Genomic DNA, 17,924 nt, shown 5'->3' with positions numbered 1-17,924 from the left:
TCCGGCTGTGCTCGGGGTGTGCTCGGGGTGTGCTCGGGGTGTGCTCCGGGCGCACCGCAGCGGGAGCGGAGCAGAGCAAATCTCCTCGTTCAGGATCTTTACACATTTGCAAATATTTGCGCAGGCAAACCGGGCCCTTAGCGAAGCTCGCGGGGCGAGGCAGGGCTGTAAAGACGGGGAGAGAAGCACCGGTTTAGGTGAACGTTCTCACCGGCCACATCTGGTCTCTGGACGCGCTCGGCCCTGGGCAGCGGGAGCATGTGAGGGGCTGTTGGCCGGTCCACGGGCACGCGGGGAGGATGCGGGAAGCCATAACCATGGCCACTGATGGTTTAAGCGCATCGGCGAGATCAATTTTCACCCAAGAATACAAAAAAAAACCACTGAAAAGGAGAAGTGCGTCTGCCAGACAAAGGACTGCGTTTTTAGAGAAACTCTTTGCTGTGATTAGGCTGTCCAGCCCCACCTGCTTCCATGGCGATGAGACTCTCCCGACGCACCCGCCGAATCCCGGCTGCCTTCACGTCCGCCTTCCTCCATGACCCTCGTCCTCCTCGCGATGGGAGCCAGCTCACACGCTTCGTGGTGGCCAACCGCTCCCCTTACCCCACGTTACAGCCCCCATCCCTCCCTCCGGGGTCCCACCACCTCCTGCCCCTGCAGCCCCCGTCTGCCTCCCCGCCACGGCCGACCTTGGCCTCTCCCTCCACCGCCGCCTCTGGCCTCCCTGGGGGGGGTAAACAGCATCCCCCCGCCCCAAGACCCTCAGGATTTGTGGAACGTCCCAAATTCTGCTCATCCTTGTCTTTTTTGGGGAGGAGGGGGGGCCACCAGCTGGTACAATGTAACCCCTGCGAGGTTTCTGGGGCGCAGAGGATCTCTCCCACAGACCCACCGGGGAGGAGAGTGACACCCGGCAGCAACTGGGGTCCCATTGCCCGTCCCGACGGACGCAGCTCCTCCAGGCAGCGTAACCCCCCCTGAGCATCCCTCTCTGGGGGGGATAAGCCCCCCCAAAACGGAGCGATACTCATCCACAGGATAAAATAACCCCTGGGGTCAGGGGTCTTGGGTGGCCACCGCGGAGGAGGAGATGCCCCGAGCGGCAGGGGGGCGGGGGGTCCCCATCGGACACCCCCATCCCCGCTACCATCAGACGAGCCGCGCCCCGCAGCTTTGTTCCCCGCACCCGGTACCGAGGGCGGACCCGGCTCCGGGGGATGCGCGGGCTGGGGGAGGAGGAGGGGGGTGGGGGACACGCACGGGAGCGGGGATCGCGGTGCTCGGGAAAGTTGGGGGGGGGGGACGCGGGGGCACGGCGGGGAGATAAAGGGCGGCCGCCGGCGGCCGAGTTAGGAGGAGCTGTTTTGCATCCCTTCACGTCAGCTCTGCCTCATTCCCTCCTTCTTCCTTCCTGCGCACCCAGCGCCGGGCCCGGAGCCGCCGCCGCCGCCCCGCGGAGCCGCCGCGGGAGCGCACGGTGAGTCCCCGCCGCCGGGCTCCCCCCCGCCCCGCCGCCGCCCGCCACCACCGGGGGAGTGGGGGGGTTGGGGGATGACCCCCCCCACCGCTCCGCAGCCACCGATACGTCGCCGCCTTTTTCCCTTCCACCTTCCCCCCGCGACGGAGACGGGAGCGATGGCGGCGGGAGGGAGGCGGCGGGGGGGGGCGGGGGGGGGCCGTGTCCGCTCCGCACGTGGGTCCTCCGCTCCCCCCCCCGCCCCCAGCTCCCCGCCGACAAGTTTCCCCGTGGCCGCTCGCAAACTTTCCGGTAAAGTTGCGGGGAGGGCGGCCCGGGCCGAGCCCGGCCGCGGGGTCGGTACCTGTTGAGGGAGGGAACGCGGTGGAAGCGTCAGCCCCGGGGGGGGTGTGGGGGGGAGGATGGGAGGGGGAGCCCACGCAGGTAACACGCGTGAGGGGGGATGCCCGGAGGGGGAGAGGGCGGGTTGGGCGTCGGGGCGGTCGCCGACCAGCACCCCGGGGTGCCCCGACCCGGGGCCGGGGGGGGGACACACACGGGTCGGCGGGTTCACGGCGCTGGTGGGGACCGGGGTGAAAGCCGGGGGGTCCCCGCGTGGGCCGCGCCCCAAGTTTGGGGACAGTTTCTAGGCGCTGGGGACCGGCCCGACGGCGGCTGTCCTGGGTGTGCTCCCCCCCTGGTTACAGCGACAAAGTGCCACGGTGGGGGGGCGGGTGGGGGGGAGCTGAAACGAAACCGTGACCCCGCGGGGCCCAACCTGCTCCGTCCCGCAGCAGGCAGGTCCCGCTTGCGCTTCCCATCACGGAGGTGCCCCCAGATTTCCCGGTGCCGGACCCCCCCGACGGCTCCATCGAGGGTCTGGGGGCACCACTGCTGCCGGGCCCGGGGCTGCTTTGTCCCCTGTGTCCCTGCTGGGGACAGTGACTCGCCCGGGCCCCCCTGTTTGTGCAGCCCTTTGATAGCTCCCTGTTAATCAACAGGACGCGGTGGTTGAATTAGTTATAATTAATTAATTAGCCAATCATTAGTAGTTTCTTTGTAAGCAGCCTGTGTGGGCAGAGGAGGGGGAGTGACGGGAGCGGAAGGCGGCATCCCGAGGCCTGACCTCCCGCCGGGTCCCGACCCGGCAGCGCCACAGACCCCGCTGGGCTCCCGCACCCCACGTCGTGCTCCCACCCTCGGCTCAGCGGCTTCTCGTGTCCCCGACATGCAGCGGCCTCACGAAGCCGATCGTGCAGCAGTTCCAGCCGGGTTTGTGCGGGTAGTCCGGGCCAGCCACAGATGCACCTGGGGTTGGGGGGAGACCCCAGACCCACCGGCTTCCCCAGGGAGACTCCTGAGAAGTCGCGACAGGGGCACCCGTCTCGGCATCCCCTTTGGATCCCCGGGGGGTCACCGACTCCAGACACTGTGGCATCAAGCACCGTTTTGGCAGCGAACAACATCGCTGTGAGCGGTGCCCTCGGCTCCCACCCCTGGGTGACAGCTTCCCCGCCCGCGGGAGCCGCGCGAATCCTCCTCACCAGAGCCAGCATGGGCAGAGCCCTGATAACAACCTGCTGGGCCGGGCTCCTCGTCTGCGAGCAGGCTCCCATTAACGCCCTCCTCGGGCAGCGATCCCATCGTAGCCCTATAAAATGGGAAATTAGATCAGAGTAACTTGAGCTCCGCTACACCCCGAGAAACGTTCCCAACCTAAACCTGGGAGGTGACCGGAGGATCAGCCCTGGATACCCGCAGAGGAGGGAGTGGGCACCCGAGTAGCGTGTCTCCTCTTGTTCCTTTTGACATGGCAGGCTTTGGTTTCGTCTCTGAGAAAGTGGTTTTAGTTGGTTTTATTGGACCACAATGCAAAGAGGGTTTTTCATTTATAAATTAGTTTAGGAAACACAGTGTAGAGAGGGATGAGAGTCATCCTGCTCTACTGTACAGCTGGAAATGTTAAGGATTAGGCAAAATGGTGTTTTTGTACCGCAAAGAACGTGCCAGCATAAAATCCCGTGAGTGAGAGTGTTGCCTACACTCCTTACACTTATTTTACATTTATTCTTTGTTGAGAAGAGGCTCCAATTCAGCATCTGCTTGAGCACAGTCTCCTTAATATCAGCTGAGCGGGTCACGTCGTGGTGTCAGGCCGGCGGCAAGGGGAGAGCTGAATGCTGTCCCCACCGGGCCGGGAGCGGCGCCTCTCCTGCCGGTTTTACTGCCATTGCTCCCCCTTTGCCCGCTGCGGGTGTTGGTTTCCCCTGACCCATCACGTCTCCTCCGGCAAGCGCTGGCAGGCTGAGCCCAGCTGAGCCTGCCCTGCCTGGGCCTGGGGATGCCGGTACCCAGGGCAGGGTGTGAGGTGTCCCAGATACCTGCTCGGGGCGTGCTGGGTGCGGGGGTGGCGCAGGTTGGACGGGAAGGACGTGGCTGGGTGGCCGAGACGTGCCGGCCGCGCCGCGGTCCCTCTTTTGTGCCTGCCCGCGGCCCTCGGGATGAGTCACAGTCCCCGCTGAGGTCCCTGAGTCCTTCCCGCAGGGCTTGACCTTGGCGAGAGGACTGTGATCTGGTGAGGAGCGTTTTCCCTTTGTCCCGCTGTCCCACATTTTCCTCCTCCAGCCCCGTGCACATCTCCTCCTCCTCCTCCTCCCCGGGTCCTTCTCGCCCACGGCAGCACGTCGTGGTGGTGTTTGCATCGGGAGAGGGGCCCGGCGCAGCCCGCCCGCGGCCAGGCCTGGCTTTCCCTAAAATCTCAATTTCTGTCAAAAGCGCAGTGTGGTGAAGTGGAGTGCGTGAAGTCGGCCGGGAAGGGGGCTCTGGCTGGAGGGGGCTGGGGGGGTTCTGTGTCTGACAGAGAGGAGGGTCCCGCTCTCCTTCGCCCGGGGCTTGGTGGAGGAGCAGGGTTCTCTCCTGCCGAGAGAACAAGCACGTAATGCAGTTTCTTTCCCAAACTTTAAATTAAGGGGGGAAAACATGGATTTAAATTTTCCTGGTCTTTGCTCTCAGTTGTCTGTCCATCATTTGAGTGACAGCAAAGTATTTCTAACAAAAAGAAATAGAAACAACATGTAAGCATCCTGCCTAAAAATCTCTTTGTAAAGCATGTAGCTTCCACCATCCTCCCGTTTCTCTGAGCATTTGTACCATGTTCTCCACAAGGTATCAAGGGTTTTTTATTAAAGAAGTGACCCGGGGCGGGGGGAGGCTTCTTGTTTTTTAGATGCCAGGTCTCCTGGATTGCTGTGAACATTCTCAAGTGGGAAGAAAAGCCTCATCTCCCACCCTTCCTTCCTTCCTTCCTTCTCAGGCCACCTCCGATTTCACAGGGAGACAGGCAGTGTCCAGATTGCTCTTTTGTGTAGGGCGAGGCAAAAACTTGTAGAAAGTTCACGTAAAACTTTGCAAGACTTGCTCCTGAGGTAAAAAAGAGATAACTGGGTGATGGGGGAGCACCAGAGGCTGCGCAGGGGCAGGATGCTGAATTAGAACGAGTACCTCCTGCAGCCCTGGGGTCTGTCCAGGAGCCTCGAGGGGCATCAAAGTTGTACAAATGGATTTTTAAAAACAAGACACGATATTTTTAACTTGGCAACGCCCTCCTCAAGGATGGGGGGATGAAAATGTTACACTGGGTTTGTGCAGGTCTGCAGGAGTGAGATGGGTGGGGAGGCTGGTGGTGAGGTGGAGGGACCAGCGTGTGTTCAGGCCCGTCCCACTCACCGGGGGAGTCCCGAGCTGGCAGGATCCGGCCAACACAGAGCGCGGCCTCCCTCAGCGCAGGGGTTCTGTGCGATTTGTGGGTGCGGTGGTGGGCGGAGGGGCATCGGGGCATCGCTGGCTCAGGCTGCCAAGGGCTTGGGGAGGTCCCGGAGCGGTGGCCGGAGCCACTCGGCACGGGGCGGCGAGGAGCAGAAGCGCTGGGATTTCGCTCCGCAAGGCGCAGCTCGTGCAGGAAGGGATGAGTGGGAGACCAGGGAAACCCTGGTTTACCCCCAAAAGTGATACTTGCTCTCCAGGAGCGGCTCAGAGGAGGGAAAGGGCAGCGCGGTGCGGAGCACGGTGACGATGACATTTTGTGGGGGTAATTGAGTAGTAGCCTACAAAGGAGGAAAAATTGTAACTGTTCTTCACCTTAGAAGGTTAAAAATTAACTGAATTGACCAAGAATCAGACTTAAGCCAGCAGGTCAGGTGAAGAGCTTTGGGATGCAGCTACGACTGATGGGTGGGATGCTGCTCCCTAAATAAAGCCGGAGGGGTGATGCCACTGGAAATGCCACCAAGCTTTCAGGCAGCGGGTGGTGCAGAGGTGCCCACGGCGTGAGCGACGGGGAAGGGCCTGACAAACCCCCCCCCGGAGGCAGCGGCAGTTCAGGGTTAGAGCTGCTGCGGTGCCCGGAGGAGCCGTACCCGGTCGGGCGCTGGGGCTGGAGACGTCAGCGCTGCAGTGAGAAAAGCAGCTCCCAGTGCAAGCGTGTTTTAAATGGATGCTGTGACGCAGAGTGATTGAAATGAGTGAATTTAGTTAAAATCAAAACTCTATTCTTCGCCTCTTTCCCCTTGCTCTTCAGCACATTCCGCGGGCCCATGTGCCCTGACGAACAGCACGCTTCCCTCTTGCATGCAAAGCCGTGAGTATCTCCAGCGCAGCCAGCAAATGACGGACACAAAGAGGTTTTGACTAAGAAGGAAATATCAGTCAGTCCTTTAAAGGCTTTATCTCAGCATGTCAGTTTGAGGAAGAATGTGTTTTAACCAGGAAGCAGCACGTGGACGTGTTCATTGTTTTACTTCCACGTCTTGTGTATGTGAAACCGTGTTTCTGCGCCGGCTCTGTACACCCAGATGCACTTTGCTGGGCAGCGTGGGCGCCGCTGTAGTTAAAAAGGGGAATTTCGTGGGGATTGCAGGCTGAGGCCACAGACCGTTGGTGCAGAAATGAAATCTCTTGCTGGGCGCTGTCCGTCTGAAGCCTTTCACATCCTTCCCTAAGAGGTGCTGCTGTTTCCTGCCACCGTTCCGGTAGCCCAGCCGGCACCGCAGCAGGGCTGGGTTTGCTCCCGGTGGCCCCACCGGGACAGGGGAAGAGCTGGGCTTTGCCCCTGGCAAGCAGAAGCCACACCGGGCTGGAGTCATGGGCAACCCAGCGAGGGAGAGGAGGGGGAGGAAGGACAGGCAGAGCTGCAGGAGGAAGAGTGCTCGCTGGCTGTCTCTAAATTTATCTTTCCTGTTTCTCAGCAGCAGCATTGTCTCGTGTCTGTGCGCCGTGGTGCTGGGTCACTTCTCCCTTCTCTGCCCTTTCTCTGACATCTCATCGCTCGTCTGTACTATCCTGGGTTTAACGAGCTCTCTGTCCTTCCCCTGCTTTTTCTTCTAAATTTTTAGTTCTTTAAGTGCTCCCCGAAGGTGGTTTTCCCATCCTTTGCCCTCGGCCTGTTCTCACTCCCCTGTGCCGAGGCCACTGTCTCAGGGCCCTTTCGGCTGGGGCTGGGGAGGGTTAAACTCTGGGTCGGGGGGTGTCTTGGGGCCTGTGGGCTCATCACGGCCAGGACTGGCAGCAAAGGCACAAGCTGGAGGACAGCGTTGGGATGTTTTCTGTTGGGTATTCTGGGGAGCTGGCTGCCGTTCCAGCCAGGACACGCATCCACGGGACTGTGGGATTCCCCTTCCTCACAGAGGACTTTCCACTCTCAAGTGTTGACCCCCCAGCTGTCTGAAATGGGGGCACCATAAAATCTGACTGTTAATACCCCCCTACTCAGTGCTAATTGCAATCTTTTTTTTTTTTTGAGCCGTCTGAGAGTTACCATTTTCAGGCACCGACAGACCTGCCCTCCTTGCTTTGCCCCTTGGCTTTGCTCTGGAGATGTCGGTCTATTTTCTCCGTGGCTATTTCGCTCTCGCCCTGCAGCCCTCGCTCACAAGAGGAGCTGCAGACGCAGGGCCTGGGTTTGTCGGCACGGGTGCCCTCCAGGGAAAAATGACTTTCTAGAAGACAGAGCTGTAGGCAGAACTGAAAGAGCCTTTTCCGTTGGTGGTGCCAAGACTTTTTGCTGAATTTCTTCTTGTCCTTTCCCATTTTACGCCTTGGCCGTTCAGCACGTGCTTGTGAAGCCCGTCAGGGTAATTGCAGAACTCGTCTGCAGAGAGCAAGCCTTGATTTATGGGGGCTTGAGTGGTTTGGTTTCATTTTATGATTATCAACAAGGGACACATATAAGCAAATTATTTCAACAGCTGAATATTCTGTATATTTATAGGACTTTCTTGCTGTAAGAAGAAAGAGTGCAAAGTACAGCAATTATGCAGATTGTGATAAAAATGGGGACTGGGGTGGTTCAAGCAGACCCGAGTGCGAGCCAGCCCGTGGTGCTGCCAAAGCAGAGGCAAAACGCCTGTAGACAAAACCAGCCCTGCAGATGCATTATAAAATATTTATTATGATGAGTAAAGAGTACAAACGTTCCCACCCTCCTCAGTCATGGCCAGCGTTTGTCCACTGCGTTTTCCCTTGTATCAGCCTGTGAGCTCTTTCTTTCTCCCTGCCCGACATCTGCTCCAGGTTCAGGAGCGAAACGGCTGTGATCTGCGGGGCCCTGGCATGGCGCGGGGTGAGCTCCAGGCACGCGAGGCTGTGCCCGTGCCTGACGCTCCAGCCGGGCTCACACGCTCCGGACAGCGGTGCCAAACTCCGTCCTTTGAACTCCATTTCAAATAAATAAATAAATATGCAGCGCTTGGGTAAAATCTCAGCCTCCACTTGGCATCAGGAGTGCTGGGTGAACCCTCACCACATGATAACATAGACAAAAACATAAGTGCAATAAGCGGAAATTTCTATTAGCTTGGCCACATCAGCCCCTCAGGAGTGTGCCGTCAACGCAGCGTTCCTTCAGACTGGCAAGAACCTTTGCCTTCCCCCACCAGACAAGCAACCGTGGTCCTCTGGCTGCCGTGGATTTAAAAGGCATCTGCCATGCAGAAAGGCTGATGCTTTTGTGGCTCGTAGGTGGCTGGTGGCAGCCACGTCGAGTCACACGGGAACGTGCAGCCCCTTGCCCCGACGACTGGATGCGCCTGGGGGTGTCACCGGGCTCCACTCCTCCCTCTGCTCACTGCTGCTACCGTCTGATGCGTTTCAGGACTCAGATTTCAAAATCCAAGTTTCTGCTCCCCTGAAGTCCCCAGGAACGTGAGGGACGTCGGATGTGGAGCCCTTTGTGCAGGGAACCTTTCTGCAGAGATCACCCCCATGGGTTCCTCACTGATGCGTCTGAAGTGGGATAAAAAGTAGCTCAGCTTAAAGAAAAAAAAGAAAATCCTCCAACTTCACTGTCTCATAGACTCTCAAATAGTCTGAAATTATATATACAGCCTTTATTTTCTGAAACACCTGTCCTGTAGCTGCCGTACATTCATTATCCTTCGTTAGGGCAGACGCGGTGCCTCCTGGCTCGAAGAGGCGCTTTCCATATCAGTCACTCTGACTTCACTGGCTTCAGTTTTACCTGTCACCATTTCAGACTTTTCATCTGTGTCAGGTTAGGCTCTGCGCTGGAGGATTTTTTCCTTTAATGACAAAAGTTTGGTATTTTGAAACAGGCTCTTTGTGTTCCCGCGGTGCCAGCGCTCGGGGCTGGGGACAAACTGCTGTCCCTGGTCCCCGGCGGGGTGGCCGGGGCTGGTGTGCATGCACCAGGGCTTGGAGAACTGTTTGCTGAGCTTTGCGAGGCTGAGAGCAACGTGGGGTGGAGCCGTGCCCACCCAAACCCCCAACGCACACAGGCGCGGTCAGGGGCACAAACAGCCTTGCTACAGCCGGGGATGCCGGGTAGCGGCAGCAGCACCGGCGGCTGCAGTGGCCCTGTTTGCCAGGACGAGGTTTTGGCTAGCGAAGCCCTCAGCACTGACTGTTGTTTGTCACTGCGGGTGGCCCTGTGGTGGCGGGTCCTGGCACGGGGATGGAGCTGGGGGGCCGAGTCCCGTGGACGACTGTCTCTGACTTGTCTCCCCCCTCTCACCCAGTGTCTCCAGTTCGGGTGTCACTGCAGACCTGCTGCGGGGACGGTGCCTGGAGCTACCGGGGTGGGCGCAGAGGCCGGGGGGGACACTCTGGGGGTGCTCTTCATTCGTTCGACTCCCCTTTCACCCCCTCAGGGTTTGCTCTGGGTCTCTGTGGCTGCTGGGGACTGTCAGGACCACGGGAGGAGAGCGGACACAGCGGGCTTTGGTTTGTGCCCTAAAACTGGGGGGAGACAAGGCGCCTGTGGCTGGGGGGGATGCTCGTGCTGCACCGGAGCAGGGCAGGCTGCCTGCACCCTCGCTGCCTGCACCCTCGCTGCCCACACCAAGGCCTCTCCTGTAGTGGTACAGGGCAGAGCAGCCCACGTCCCCTGGGCTGCGCGGCCGTTCCCCCCATCCCACAAATGCGACCACGTTGCGTGTGCCCCGTCGGCAGATCTCCCCCAGACGCCTGTGGCTGTCCCCCGGCCAGCACTGCTGGGGGAGGCCGTATTTTCCGTATCTGACTTAGGACAATCACTTCCTTGGGTCAGTCCTGAGCTGAGATTTCGTAAAGTGCCACCAGCGCCGGATGCCTCCTGCTCCACCTGCCCTGGCACCGCGCTTCCCAAACTCTCATCTTTCTGACCTGCTCAACCACTCAGAAAAGGATCTGAAACACTTTTCACCTTGGGGATCTGAAAGCAATGTGGCGATGGCAGCTGAGCAGTCGGCTTCGGTCCTAAAACAGTGCAATGCGTCCAGTAACGTTGTTATCGGAGAAGCCAGAAGTGGGACATTCCCGGAGGGCCCGGCCTGGTGCCTGGTGTGGGTGGGAGGGGGCCCAGTGGCTCCCCAGCCCCTGCCCGTACCTCTGCCCATACCTCTGCCCGTACCTCTGCAGGAAAGCTCCGGTTCTCCCTCCTTTCGCCAGTGGGCTATAGAAAATTGCACTCAATGTGTTTGTTATTTAACATTTCTGCCCCCATGGCTGGTGTCACCTGTGAGTTCTGCAGGGGAGATGTCATGTGTTGGAGATAATTCCCCAAGACATTTTGCTGGGAGATCCTGCGGTTTTTGTCCATACTTTGCCTCACAAAGGCTTATCAGGGATCTTTCCCCTTCGCTAAGAGCAAACTGCGGCCGGTGGTGCTCAGGGATGGCCCCGTGGCTGCTGGCTCGCAGGGCCAGTGCAGTTGGTAGCCGTTTTCTGCAAGGCAGAACAGCCTGAAAGTCTGAAGTTCACGGAGGAGACATGAAACGTCCCCTCAGCCGGCAGCTCCTCGCCTGCTCAGAGCATCCTCCGTGCCGGCAGCAGGACCCAGCTCCACTTACCCGTGATAGCAGCTTCAGAAGCTCTGACAAGTTTTACATGTGAAAGATTATCTGGTCAAGTATTAATTAACATGCTCAAATTAGACCCTCTTGGCTATGATTATCGTATTACCCGGCCCAGCAGAGGTGAGGGCGGATGCGGTGATGCCGTTTTCCCCTTCCCCGCAGCGAGGGGGGTTACGTGGGGGCTCGGGGGGAGCGTTTCCCGGCCACTGTTCAGCACACAGGAAGATTGAACTTATCAGCAAAATCACGTGCAGTCTGGAGCGTCCACTTTCCTCCTGGCCTTTAGCTCTGGCTCGACATTTCTGGCTGCCGGGAATGGCTCCGGGCAGCCCCTGTGTCCCTGTTCCTCCATTCTCGCAGCCCAGCGCAGGACGGAGCCCAGGTGGGAAGGGGGTGGTGGGGCACAGCACCCCGCGGGCAGCGCTGCCTGTATGTGGGCAAGCTCCACACACAGGGAGTATAAAAAACGTATTAAAATTGTTCCCAAGGATGAGGGCAGCAATGCTCCTGAAAGTAAGTCTGTCTTCCCTCGGTCCCCACATCCCATCAGGCAACTCCCACTCCCTTCAGGGTGACACACATCTCCCATTTACAACATTTTGGTTGTTTTTCCCCTTTTACAACCAGCCAGCCGGCTTATACACATGCGGGTGCCCGAGCTCCTACTCGCGTATCGGTTCCTCCAACTCCCAGCCCCTTTTACTGCTCTGCTTTGAGGTCCCCGCAGTTTATGATTAACCCCTGGCACCGGGGGACACTGAGTGGGAGCGATGCCGAGCGGCTGCTGGACCAGGAGCGTCGTCTCTGCCTGCCGCGGGCTCTCACTGGCTGCCTGGGCTGGCTTTGCTGTCTGGCAGCATTGTGAGCCCACAGCGAGCTCGCTGCCCGCAGGAACCCGGGCTGCCTGTTGCCTCCTGCTTGATTTTGCTCTGTCCCGGGGGGACCCTGCTGTCCTGGTGGGCTCCATCGTCAGTGTTTTCCCCTCAGTGCTCTCCCAGTCCCCTCTCCTCACTGCACTTTGGGGTTCACCTCCACGCGTGAGGGTCTGTTACCCCCCCACCTCTGCTGAAGACACTGAACAAAACAGGACGGTGCTGGGCTTTGCAGACAGGTTTGGGGGTTGCACCGGCCCACCCGTCGCACCCACAGCACCTGGCCCAGAACCGAGCCCCTGGGTTGGCGTCCGTCACGACCATCCCTCATCTTTCTCGGCAGGGTTTGGGTTTCGACCTGAATCTCTGGCGCCGGTTGCTTTTCATGGCCGCGCTTGTTTCTACAGATCTGTTTTCTCCGGGTATTTGCTCTGTGGTTTTTCCGAGGGACGGCGTGGTGCCTTTTCTTCCGGGAGACCTTCTGCGTGAGGACAGTCCTTCCCAGACCCGCTCAGTGCAGAATTTCATTTACTTTTTTTACATATCTGCATGTGTGATTACTGGGAGAGGTATTTTTAAAAGTAGCTCGGCGTCTCTTTCAGGGAGTTAGCAAAGAGCAGATTTATTTTCTGCTATGCTGAGAATTAACTCCCCTTTCTTCCTCTTCCCTCTGCCCCCGCTGGAAAGAGAGAGAATGCAGAAAAGAAGAAAGGATTTACATTGTGGTGGTGATTGGCACAGGCTGTGAATGAGAGGTCATTTCATCTGGCTGTTTCTTTTCAAGCGCTCTTTTTTTCGTGCACACTGTATTCAGGCTGGGAGCATTCTTTCTTTTCAAAGCTTCTCTGTCTGTCTCTCTCTTCCCCCTCCTTTATTTTTCATCCCTTTTCTTTACTTTTGCTGTCTTTTCATTCTGTTTTTCTCCACCCCCTTGGGGCTCCATTTTTTCTTTCCTTTTTCCTCTATTCAGTTCCTTTTTTCTTCTCGCATCTTTTTTGAATAGCTCTTCTATTTTCGGAGAGGAAAGGGAGTATGTCGAAGAGAAGTCGTTGCAGCAAGGAGGAACTTGAAAGTCTTTTCTTTCCCTGTTTATTTCACTTAAAAGCAAAAATTGTTTTCCAGGGGAGAGCGAGGTTTCTGTGCGCAGCCTTTGAAGCAAGGCTGGGACAGCAGCGGGCCTGGCCGGGGTGGGATTTCTCCCCACTCCACACCACAAACACCGTCGGTCCCAAACTCCTGACAAACACCCAGAGCCCCGTGAAGCACGGGGGGGGTCTGCAGGCCGGTGCTGCTTTGGCTGGGGTGTGGGTGCTCGTGCCGTGAGAGGGAGGTCCAGGCAGGAGCAGCCCCTCTCCTTTGGCTCCAGCCGAGCTCGCCCCACGCCTTCAGACACCAATTACTTGTATTTAATCGCTATTTCAGTCGCTGGTGCTCCTGTGCGAGCAAGCGGCAGCATTTTAAGATGTGCTGGGACAATGAGCTCTGAAGGCAAGATCCCGAGAGCTCTTCGCTGCGGCGTGTGTCCCCGCACGGCGTTGGGGAGGAAGGGGCTGGATGGGGACCGAGAGGCCACATTTGAGTCATTTTGAAGGAGAAACATTGTGCTTGCACAAGTAGCCCACGGGGAAGTATAGGACGTGCCGGAGCCCTGCAGCGGGGAGCAGTGCCGGGTCCTGGGGGAGCCGTTGGCCACGGAGAGTCTCTGCGCTCGGGTCTGATGGACACAGGGTGCTGGGGCTCCATGGATTCGGGCCCTTCCACAGGAGAAGAGCAGGAAGGGACTCATGCACGTCCATAAGGCCACAGCGATTCTGGTCGGGTCTCAGAGAAATGTCCTCGCTCAGCAGGATGAGGCTGGTCCCCGAGCTGCTGCTCCCCAGATGCAGTTCGGTGCCACCAGCAGCTCATTGTCAGAGCTCTCCTGGCAGCTCCGTCGTCTTGCTTCAAGAAGAGCTGCCTAGGCAGAACAGCTGATAAATCTGGCGTAAAGCTTGATCAGTTTGGTCTTCTAAAGAAGAGGCGGTGTTGTGTTGAGTAGCAAAGCGACAGGAGTTCCTGCAGGAAGGCAGATGTGGGGGGCGATGAGTGTCCCCGCTGCTGAGGCGTTAACCGCCAGCAGGCTGTGGTGCAGCTTCGGCTGCTCGAGGAGCGAAGGGGTTTTGCAGTCCTGGGGCAGAAGCGGAGCGCTGGCCCCAGCGTTTGCTTTGGCTCGGTCCCTCTGCGCTCAGCAGTTTCCTGAGGAGACTCCTCTGGTGCAGGGAAAGCATTCGTGGTAACAAACCTGCTCTGATGGGCTCCTCGCTGCGCTGCCTGCCACAAAGTGGGGGTCCCCTGGAAGTGACCCTGTGCTGCCAAGTCACCCAGGGCCTCCCCTGCTCCTTCCTACCATCCCCTGGACCCCAGAGGAGCACATCCTCCCTGGGTGACTCTCATCCTTCCATCACCCCCGTGGCCAAACTGATGCAATGACTCTGATTTTCGGAAAGCATCTTTTCCCCGTTAATTTTAGGCCGCCCTGGTTGCTTTGGAATAAAGTAGAAGCTGAGGGTTAATCTAAGACCCACGAACAGGTGCTGGCTGGGAGGCACCGTCTCTCCTGTTGGTGTGTTAGAAAGGGGCCGGAGGACAGGGCTCAGGGCCGGCTGGCGATCACCCTGCACCCAGCAGCCGGCTCCTGCGGTGGAAAGCGAGGCTGAGGACTGCTCCTCTCCCGCTCAAACAGCGGTTCTGGGCAAACAGCAAAGCAGGGACGCCTCGCGCTGCCGCCCCGACGGTGGAATGCGGGCGGGTGAGCCCTGCCACAGCTCAGGAGGGGCGTCTGGTCGCCCAATCCTGGACGTCTCGTAGCATGAGAGGAGAATTCTGCTTCCCCTTTGTTTGAAGGGCATCGGAGGAAGGTTGGAAGGGCCTTGCTGGAGCACGGTAACTTCCTCGTCCCCTGGCAGAGGTGCACGTTGGGGACTCAGGCACGGGCAGGAGTCCTGAGCCGTGCGGGTGGGCTGCAGGAGGAGTGGGAGGGGAGCTGGTGGCACGGTGGTTAATGAAGTAGATAATTTTTTTTTAAAGTGAGATTCAAATAATTGTAACCCCGAGATAGAGAAGACATTGGAGGAGATGAAAAGGGAGAGAGAAAGAAAGGAAGCAAAGGACAGAGGTTTGGAATAGAGAGGGAGATTAGGAGATAGATGAAAGAGAAAGGAGAAAGATAAGAGGGAGAGAGGGGACAGATCTCCAGCGAGAGATGGGCGTTGCCAGGGAAACGGGAAGAATGAGGGAGCGACGGAGGGATGGAGGAGCGGAGGATGCTGGGGGCGGGGAACGACGATGGAGGGATGGAGGCTTGGTCTCGGGTGGAGGAGGAAAGTGGATTCTCAGCAGAAAGGGAAGCAGGAGCGGGATGTCCCGGCTCGGTGTGGGCGCTGGGAAGCCATGGCAGCGTTTGGGACGGCGGCTCCATCCCTCCGCGGTGAACGGCTGCGGTGGCTGCCACTGCTCACAGGCTGACTGACCCCTCTCGCCCTGTGCTTCCATCAGCTGAAACATTTTGTGCCCACCGCAGGGAGTCTTTCCTCAGAAACAGGGCACCGCGCTGCACCCACCCCGAGTCCAACACGCGGATCTTCTTCCAGAGGGCTGGTGGGAGGTGGGAGAGGATCTGACCTGAGAGGGAGAGCCCCTGCCTGTGCTCGGCCTCGATATTTATATCCCCCGTCCAGATGCAGCTGCTGCATTTCAGAGATAAAAACAGCGAGTGCATGACAGTGAGACCAGAGCAGCGACCTGCTCGTGGGGGAGGACAGGCACCGAGGTGCGGAGCGGTGCCCGATCTCCATCCCGCAGAGCTGAGGTTCCCTGTAGACGTTGGGTGCCAGGCGGGGATCAATCCCGGTGTCACCCGTGGCGGTCACAGTTGGCTCCCGCAGCCGGAGCAGGGGTGGCCATGCAGAGCCCGCGGCATGACGGGGCCGGAGCCGCCCCATTTCCAGCAAACAGCCCGGCCTCGGCGGCAGCTGCACGTGGGGCCGGGAAGAGAAACGACGCGCTTGAAAGCCGAGCACTGCGGACGTCGTTTGAACACCCAGAGACAGTTTTGTGCTCAGCTTTGGCCTTGGCGGGTTCCTGGGAAGGTGCCAGTGGCACCGGCTGCTCCCACATCCCAGGGCTGGCGATGGGGAGGGGAGAATCAGGTGCCTTCATGAGTCCTACACGTTTATTCTGCAGAAATGGTCATCTCCAGTTATTTAAAAAACATTCATTTTTCCCTTTGGGAGGTTGCCAATAACCTGGTGGCCACAAACATAAATATTTACTTCTCACGATGAACATAATGGTTGGGGTGGGAATCACAAAAAGAAACATCAACAGATCGTTCGGGGAAGGGTTTAATGTGATCGGACAAAGCGGGTGCAGCTCCTTTCCCGAGACACTTGTCTGTCACACGGACCTGACATCGTCATTTTCCCCAACTTGTTTTTCCACCTAATCTTACTAGAAAACGTTATCTATATTGTGCTGCAAATTGTAGGTTGTGGGCTTTTTTTTTCTTTTTAACTCAGAGCCCCCAAAGATGATCATTCCTCCGCCCAGAACCACTTCACATGCTACACGTGATATACTGTGTGTCTTTCCTTGTTGGGAAGCGTATTCAGGGCTGAAGGGAGCACTTCTGCTTTCTAACCAGCTTACAAGAAGTAGTTCTTTTCTTTTTTCTAGAGAAAAAGTTCTCCTTAAAACTGGAGTTAGATAGTATCTAACGTGGAGACACTGACTGAATGAATTGGAAGATTATTTTGATTTCTTCCAAAACGCGGAGTTTATTTGGTCGCAGCAACCCCGCACCACGCGTCCTCTTCCCCGTTTCTCAGAACTTCGTCTCACTATTTAAAGTCCAGTTTTTCTGCGTCAGCTGCCAGTTTTGAGGCGAGAAGCGGTGCTTTCGGTTCCACCACAGGCTGAGGCAGGCGGGCTGGGCAGCGGTGGCCAGTGCGGAGCCAGGGTCAGGTACGTGTCCCCCGCGTCCCGCAGCTCTTGACCTTGACTGGCCCTGGTGAGGTTGGGGTTGGGTGTAGCCGGTGTTGGAGCCCGGCTGTGGTGTTGGGCAGCTCGTCCCGCCCAGGGAAGCTGTCGTGGCCCCGCCAGAGCACGGGAGACCACCCGCTCAGCCCCAGCTCAGCGTTTAGCGAAACCAAGATGAACTCATAAATCCTCAGGCCTGGTACAGGACGAACGCCCTGGGTCAGTTTTATGAATAATTTTAGTTGTTTGTTGTGATTTTCAGCGAAAACAATTTTTCTGTTTAGAATTTTTGTGGGTGGTTTGAGCAGCTTTATGTGAAAACCGTGAAAAAAGATGAAAGACTGATTTTTCCTTTATTAAATTTAAATGAAAGCTTCTTTTAAGAAAGGAAGAAAAATGAAATCAATGGTGTTCTCACAAATATTACAGACCCGTTGATCGGCCATTTTCTGTTAAAAATGGTTGAAAACTTTTAACGCCTCCTCCTCCTACGAGATGACCCCCACATGCCCAAATTCACCCAATCGTCTTTAGCCCCGATTTTTGCCCAGGCTCAGCCCCAGCGCCCCGGGAGCTTCACCTGGTGCTTCCGCTGCCGCGTCTGCAACCTCCCAGGGCACCCACGGTGGGGGGGGGTCTGCAGGGGGTCCCGCAATGGGGGTCCCACAAAGGGTCCTGCAAAGGGATCCCATAAAAGGATCCCACAATGGGGGGCCCACAGAGGGTCCTGAAAAGGGTCCTGCAAAGGGGGTCCCACAAAGGGTCCTGCAATGGGGGTCCCACAAAGGGCCCTACAAAAGGGGTCCAGCAGCTGCCCAGCCCTGACAGCACCCTCTGTGGGGTGAGAGCCCCCCGGGGTTGAGGTGCGGGGGTGCATCTCCCACAGCTGGGGCGTGCACCCCTCGGATGGGCCAGCGCAGGGACGCAGGTTGGCCCCGGGGACTTGTGGCCACGCAGGTTTAAAGCCGATCTTTAAGGGAAGTGCTCTCTGCCCAGCCGGGACAGCCTGAGTGCATTGCTGGGGTTGAACCATTGATTTTCTTTCTGCCGAGAACGAGTCCTAAGGGCCTCCCCAGATTGCTGTTGGATTTGTCATACAGGCTGAAACGCCGAACACAGGTGGGGAGGTGAGTTAGATGAGATAAGCTGCTGCCAGTACCAGCTGGACCCAGGCACCCGCTCATGTGCCTGCACTTACCCTCTGATGGGGCAGGGATAACAGCAGGCAGC

General features: G+C 58.0%; 1 protein-coding gene across 3 annotated transcripts in view; it reads left to right on the top strand.

The window, feature by feature from the left end:
* Positions 1-1,422: 1,422 nt before the first annotated feature.
* ZNF710 (zinc finger protein 710) overlaps positions 1,423-17,924 on the top strand; it is a 28,231-nt gene continuing 11,729 nt past the window's right edge. Inside the window, exon 1 of one of the 3 annotated variants that reach the window (XM_074837659.1) lies at positions 1,423-1,480. The gene's annotated coding sequence lies outside the window, so the exon portion shown is untranslated. Of the gene's footprint in view, positions 1,481-1,737; positions 1,772-16,227; positions 16,680-17,924 lie in introns of those variants that run through there. The other 2 variants (XM_074837660.1, XM_074837662.1) reach the window with 2 other exon arrangements.

Source organism: Strix aluco, chromosome 12, assembly GCF_031877795.1.
Source record: "Strix aluco isolate bStrAlu1 chromosome 12, bStrAlu1.hap1, whole genome shotgun sequence".
In the NCBI taxonomy this organism is placed as follows: domain Eukaryota; kingdom Metazoa; phylum Chordata; class Aves; order Strigiformes; family Strigidae; genus Strix; species Strix aluco.
This window is presented reverse-complemented; position numbering and strand designations above follow the sequence as displayed.